This window comes from Gossypium arboreum, chromosome 3, assembly GCF_025698485.1.
Source record: "Gossypium arboreum isolate Shixiya-1 chromosome 3, ASM2569848v2, whole genome shotgun sequence".
Lineage (NCBI taxonomy): Eukaryota > Viridiplantae > Streptophyta > Magnoliopsida > Malvales > Malvaceae > Gossypium > Gossypium arboreum.
This window is the reverse complement of record NC_069072.1, coordinates 105,902,316-105,910,004: the sequence shown is the minus strand read 5'-3', so window position 1 is coordinate 105,910,004 and position 7,689 is coordinate 105,902,316. Positions and strand designations below refer to the sequence as shown.

The following is a 7,689-nucleotide window of genomic DNA, read 5'->3' as shown; positions in this document are numbered from 1 at the left end:
ACACACCCATTTTTTGTTCATTTTCTTATTATTAATCTTTATTTCTCCTCTATTTTAATTACTTACCAATATTAAATAATAAACAACATAATCTTGGAAGAATGAAGCCATGCTTGGCGGCCACTCAACATAATTTGGGCATTTTGACATGCAAACCCAAATTTTCATATTTCAATACTATTTGGTCCTTACTTATTTACCTATCAAAATTTTCTAAGTCTCTCAACTAAATCCTTTCAAGCAAGATTCACATTCCTAAGATAAAAATTAAAACATCAAATTTTTATACAAGTACTACCACACATATAAGGTATGCAAATAAAATTTTAACTAAATTTTATGACTCGGTTTTGTGGTCCCGAAACCACATTCCGACTAGGGTCAAATTAGGGCTGTCACATCCTTCATCACTAATTATAGTTCTAGGAGTTCTAACCCGTGTAAATACATGCTTATGTAAGAATTGCATGATTACCTCAGCATCATTTGTTGGGTACACCTCAGCTTCAACCCACTTGGATACATAGTCCACAGCTACCAAAATATATTTATTCTTAAGAAGAAGGAAACGGGCCTAGAAAATAAATGCCTCATATGTCAAATAGTTCTACCTCTAAAATATTTATTAAGGGCATCTCGTTCATCCTTGATATATTTCTGGTTCTTTGGCATCTATCGTAGTTTTTCACATATGCATACATATCCTTAAACATTGTAGGCCAAAAGAATCTAGCATGTAAAATCTTCACTGCTATACGGGAACCACCAAAGTGTCCCCCACTTAGAGATGAATGGTAGTGGTACAAAATCTCATCAATTTCACTTCCAGCTATACACTTTCTGATTATGTTATCTGCACATTGTTTAAACAAATATAAATCCTCCCAGAAATAATACCAACTATCATGAAGGAATTTCTTCCTTTGTTGGTATGTCATTTCTTGAGGAACTATTCCACATGCTAAATAATTAGCAAAATCAGCAAAACAAGGTGTTTCATGAATTTGACTTACCTCGAAGATATGCTCATCAAGAAAATTCTCATTAATTGGAACGAGTGAAGAAGTTGCATCATTTTGTTCCAGCCTCGACAGATGGTCAGCTACTTGATTTTTGACACCTTTTCTATCTTGGATCTCAAGGTCAAATTAGCCTTGGTTTAGCATCTTTCTTTTTGAGTAAATACTTAATAGTTGCATGATCAGTAAACACTGTAACTTTGGTACCTATAATATATGAATGGAACTTGTCAAAAGTAAAAACTATAGCAAAGAGTTCTTTTTCAGTTACCATATAATTTATCTGGGCTCTTGTCAAAGTTTTTCTTGTAGATAAGATGAAAGACTTTGTTCCTTCTTATGACAGCCTTAAAACGACCCTAGTCGGAATGTGGTTTCGGGACCACAAAACCGAGGCATAAAAATAATTTAATATTCATTTTGATGCCTATGATATGTGTTAATTGCATGCGTGACATTTTTATGATTTGATTTAGGGTTATAAATGTGAATTTCACTAAAAGGACCTAGTAGTAAACTTTGAAAGTAGGATAGGGAAATGTGTGATGACTAATTGAAGCATGCATGCAAAACAATGGTTTTGCATGTCAAATACCCCTCTTTTTATAAGTGGTGGCCGGCCATGACAATGGAGGATGGGCAAAACATGTCATAGACATGTTTTGTTGGTGCAATATGGGAGGAAACATTAAACTAAGGTGAGGAATAAAGAAATGAAAAAAAAAAAAGAGAAAGAAGGTGTGATCCGCCCATTGCCATGAGTTGAAGAAAAAGAAAAAAAAAATTTGTTCATCCTTTCTTTGAGCCAAAACTAGGAAGAAAAAAAAAAGAGAGAAAAGAAAAGCTTCATCCTTTGGTTCTTCTTGGCCAGTTTGAAAGGAGAAAGGTTGAAGATATTCAGTCATATTTGCATATAAGTTAAGGTATGTTTGATGGTGTTCCATGAGATTCATGCATGTTTTTAGTTGCTAGCTTGAGTTCTTATTAGCCCATGGTTCAAATCTTTGCTATGTCATGGGGATGATATTTGGCCAAGGTGGATGTTGTGTTAATGCCATTGCATGCTAAATATGAAGCTTGATAATGATACATGTGATGGTGGATTGAGGACTCTTGGATTTTCTTTTAGCATTTTGAGTGAGACATTAAGTTCTTTGTTTAACCATGACCAAAATTGAAACGGTATAGTGTTGTGGTGTATTCGGCCATGGTATATCCATAAGCATGATTTATGCATATTGCATGGTAGGTAAGATTTGAGCTTTGGATATATGTTTATATTTGGATATAAGCAACTTGAGATTCGGCCCTTGCACCTATATGTACATATGTTTGCACATGATGTATTGGTATGACATATATACTATCTCAAGGTATATATTTACTTATGATGATGTTTCGGTTATGAAGTAAATGGTAGATGTGTATTGAACTACAATATGTAATGCATTAGTTAGTAAAATGTATGCCGTTCATGTGTGGTATTAAACATGTAATTGGCCTCAACATCAACATGCATAATCGGCCACATGAAAGAGTACATAGGTTGATGTGTTGTTCGGCCATAAGTAAGCATGTTGAAGGCTTTATCTCGACCTAGAAAATTGGCTAAGGAGAGTACTAACTAATGTGTTGAGTTTGATGCATGATTTCACATGTATGTGACTTTAATGTCTAATGTATAAGTGTGGGCTAAGTGCCTTGTGTTCCTCTTTTGATGCTCAAATGATTAAATCGATTTATTTATTTAATTAAGCTCAAGAGCAAAGGGGATCCAAATCCGATAAAGGGAAGGAAAAAGTGATCGAATAGCCGTCGAAATCGCTCGACCACGTCCGAGGTAAGTCTTCGAGTAATGATCCTACTTGTATTATATTGAAATGATTTGTCATATTATGGCGGATAGCCGAATGTGCGTAGGGACTACGTTGTAAAGTCGATTGAAATCATGCTCCTTGTGTGTGGCTATTGAGCCGAAATTGGAAAGGTTTGATAAATGTTTTGTGTTTGAGCCTTAGTAACGAAAATGAAATATGGATGTGTCGTGATTATTGATATATGTGTGCGTGAGCAATTGAATGATACCCGGGCTAAGCCCCGAAGGCATTTATGCTAGTGATTATATCTGGGTTAAGACCCGAAGGCATTTGTGCGAGTTGCTATCTCCGGGTTAAGACCCGAAGGCATTTGTGCGAGTTGTTATATCCGGGCTAAGACCTGAAGGCATTTGTGCGAGTTGCTATACCCGGGTTAAGACCCGAAGGCAATTGTGCTTGTGGTTATATCCGGCTAAATTCCGAAGAAACTTGGTTTGAAGGTGAGCGTTTTGTGCTGCAATAAATTCAATTAATACGCTCGAAAAACCCAAACGATAAGGTATGTTTGCATGTGCATCGGAAAAGTCGATTCGTTTGAAATAGTATTCGTTCAATCGACTAACGAACTTTCGGCTCTTAGATAGGTTGATACCTTGTGTGTGTATATGTTGATGAAGTGTGAAGTAAGTATGATTATGAGAATGTGTATTAATAAAGTGATTCATTTAGCTATGTGAATGTAATACTTTAGTCAAAGCTGATTTCATTACTTGAGACTTACTAAGCATTAAAATGCTTACCCCGTTGCTTTGGCTCTCTGTTTTATAGATTTTGCTCGTTAGCTATCGGATTCGGGATCATCGAAGTCGAAGTCATCCACACTATCAAAGCCCTTTTGGTACCCTTTTAGTTGAACTCTGGATATGGCATGTATAGGACTACCCTTTGCTGTTTTTCAAGTACGTTTTGTGATGTATGTGTGTACAGCCATGCGAAAATGGCTCGTAAAAGTGGAGTATGGCATTAGACCATTTGTGTTTATGTATATATGTATGGTTTCATGATGTGACTATGGACTGGAATGGAAGTGTTGGGCAAATGATCGGCCATTGGAATGGCTAAATATGATTATATGTGGACCTATGTATGACAAAACTCTAGTTGGTCCATGGAAACCACGAAATAGGTAAAGTTCACCTTGAAAACAGATGCTGCCAGCAGCAGTGGTGTGGATTTGAAAATTCACTAAAAATTATAGGAATGGAATTAAATAGTAAATAAATTATTTAAATGAACCTTGATGAATCTACTTTCATATTGAAGAAACGAAACGGTCATATGAGTTATATGTTAAGATATATTAAAGTTCTCGTGAAACAGGGCCAGAACGGTTTCTGGATCCCCTGTTACGACTTTGGAAATTCATTATAAATTAACCAGAGATAATTAGGAGTCATTCCATATATGTATAGATTCCTATTTGAGTCTAGTTTCTATAGAAACAAACGGAATCAGTATTTAATCCCTGTACAGGGAGATATCCAAGTCGTAATGCGCAAAGGTCAGTGTAGTCGATCCCTGTAACAGGGGAGACTTTAACTAATAAACTGTACTAATTGGCCTGACCAAAAATTCTAGAAAAAAATATGTAGATGGAAATATGAGTCTAATTTCAGGGAAAAATTACGAAACTGATTTTTGAGCTTTGAAACTCAAGATATGATTTTTAGGGCGATAGTGATGCAGTACCCAGCTTGTCTGGAAATTATTTTTGTGGACTGTGAAAACAATTAAGTTAAGTCTGTGTGCACCTTGTGTTCGACTCCGGTAACGGACTCGGGTACGGGGTGTTACACTTCTTTAACCCATCACAGCTCCAACAGCAAAATTACTTACATCACACACATCACACATCAACTCAAAAGGTGAGTTCCAATCAGGTCTAACAATTATTAGGGCTGAGATTAACTGGCTTTTTAATTCTTCGAAAGCTTCTAAACATGCTTTGTTAAAATAAAAAATAATTTCTTTTTCTAAAAGCATACACAAAGGTTTAGAAATTTTAGAAAAATCTTTGATAAATCTATGATAAAAGCCAGCATGGCCTAAGAAACTTCTAACTCTTTTCACACTAACTGAAGGTGGTAATCTTTCAATTACATCCACCTATGTTTTATCCACTTTAATTCTATTTTTGGAAATTTTATGTCTTAAGACAATTCCCTCCTTAATTATAAAATGGCATTTCTCCCAATTAAGGACAAGATTTGTCTCCTCGCATATTTTAAGTACCTTAGCCAAATTATTCAAACAAACCTCATAAGTGTTACCAAAAATAAAAAATTCATCCATGAAAACCTTACCAAAATTTTCAACCATATTAGTGAAATTTACCATCATACATCATTGAAATGTGGCAGTGCATTACATAAGCCAAAAGGCATTCGCCTAAAAGCAAATGTACCATACGAGCAAGTAAAAGTAGTTTTATATTACTCTTTTATTGTTACAACTATGTGGTTGTATCCCGAATATCCATCTAAAAAGCAACAAAATTCGTTACCTACCAGTCGATCTAACATCTAATCCATAAAAGGCAATGGAAAATGATCTTTACGAGTATGTCAGCTATGGTCCAACCAATTACCTTTTTAAATTTCTTTAAAATAGCAACTAGTTGCTCCTTTTGATGTTCTGTTAGTTCTATTGAAACAATCACAGGTAAAGTAGAACAGTTACCTAAATAAATGTATTTTAAATGAGATGGAAGAACCTTTAGTTCAAGCTTAGGCGGTTCCTCTATTGATAACTTAAGTTGTGTAAATTCCTGAACTTTCAACTCTAGCGGTTCGAACCACAATGGTTGAATATAACTCCTTAGGTTAGCTTCCATCAAAGTTATACCTTCATTACCTTTTTCATCTTCCAAGGGTTCAGACCTTAAAGTGTTCTCTAACTGGTCTTCTTCAAAGTTGCTTTCCATAGAAACTAAGGTTCTAATTCCTCCATTACTAAACATTCTTTCATCGAATCGGGAAATTTCATGGCCTTCAAAATGTTAAATGTTACTTGGTCTTTTTGAACTCTCATTATAAGTTCTCCTTTTTGCACATCTATCAATGTTCTTTCCGTGGTTAGGAAATGTCTCCCCAGGATAATTAGAACATCCATATTTGCTTCAAAGTCTAACACAATAAAGTCAGCAGGAAAAAACAAACTTATCAACTCTTACCAAGACCTCCTCGATCTTTCCCTCGAGATATGCTAACGAACAATCTGCAAGTTGAAGTGTCACAATAGTGGGTCTTACTTCACCTATTCCCAATAGTTTGAAAATAGATTTGGGCATCAAGTTGATGTTTGCTTCAGGGTCACATAAAGCTTTACCACAATAAGATTCTCTGATGTTATGGGGTATCCTAAAGCTTCTAGGGTCTTTTAGTTTCGGAGGTAGCTTGTTTTGTAAGAATGCACTGCACTCCTTCGCCAAAGCAACAGTCTCATGCTCACTAAGTTGTTTCTTCTTGGACAGAATATCCTTGGTTACTCTAGAAAAAGTTCGAATGATTCCGCCATTATGGATTATAGAAGTTGGATTGTGGTCATTGTCCACTTCTATTTTGATACTGATTCCTTACATAATAAGTAGACTTAGGGTTTGAAGGGAAATTCTTGAAAGAATAAGCATCCCCATAATACACACACAAGAAACAATATTATACTGACTTAGTGATTGAGCTACAAAATTATTCAAACCATTAATGGTAAACTGTTTTAACATTGAGGAAATAGAAGATACCTAAGCAGAGAGTGAAGTCAGTGCACCCACTTCATGCACTCCAGCTACTTGTCTTTCGGAAACTGCTCAATTTTTCAACTGTTGGTAACTATTTCTAGCGATCCTTTTGATGATCTCGTAACCCTTGTTATGAGACTTAGACAAAATCACACCATTAGCGAAGCATTACCATTAATCTTGTATGTGCGTTGAGTCTGTTATAAAACATCTCCTATTGGATACAATGAGGAATCCCATGATAAGGACACATACGAAGTAATTCTTTGAATATTTCCCACGCCTTGTATAAAGACTCATAATCCAATTGTTTGAAAGTAGTTATCTCATTTCGAAACTTTACGTTCTTGCTCAATGGAAAATTCTTTACCAAAAACCTTTCTCCTAATTCTTTCCATGTCGATATTGAACTTGGTGGCAATGAATTCAGCCATGCTCGTGCTCGATCTTGCAATTTGAGCATGGAAATAGCCTCAACCTTAATGCATCTTCAGTCACATCATCTATCTTAAACGAATCACTCACCTCCATGAATAATCAAAGGTGTAAGTGTGGATCTTCTGTGGGAATACCACTAAACTGAGCCACCATTTGGAGCATCTGAAACATCACTGGTTTCAATGAAAATTGGGTTGCCTCGATATCCAGCCTCCTGATTCTCGAATTTAACACATTGGAAAGTGGCACAATGTATTTTCTTATGGTACGATCCCTATCATCAACAATAAGGATTGGGTTGTGCACATGATTAACTCCATTACCTTGTCCATCATTTTGATTTCCAAAGTCCATCTTGGTTTGTCTTTGAGCAAATCTCTCATGTCTTCTCTATCTAAATGTTCTCTCGATTTCAGGGTCTACAAGTAATAGATCAATGATTCGATTTATACTCGTAAACACCTAATAAATAAATCAAAAATAAACAATAAACAATAAATTAGTAATGTTAGAAATTAAATAAAAACCAATGTGCAAAAATAAATTAACAAAGAATGATTAAGGCAATAGTCCCCGGCAACGATGCCAAAAACTTGTAACGTAGTTTGTGCAAGTATAC

The 7,689-nt window shown here is 35.5% G+C and overlaps 1 non-coding gene across 1 annotated transcript; it reads left to right on the top strand.

Annotated features, from left to right (window-relative positions):
- Window positions 1–6,865: 6,865 nt before the first annotated feature.
- On the top strand, window positions 6,866–6,972 carry LOC128290732 (small nucleolar RNA R71). The gene has a single exon (XR_008280520.1). It is a non-coding gene; the product is annotated as a small nucleolar RNA R71 (small nucleolar RNA).
- Window positions 6,973–7,689: the final 717 nt, after the last annotated feature.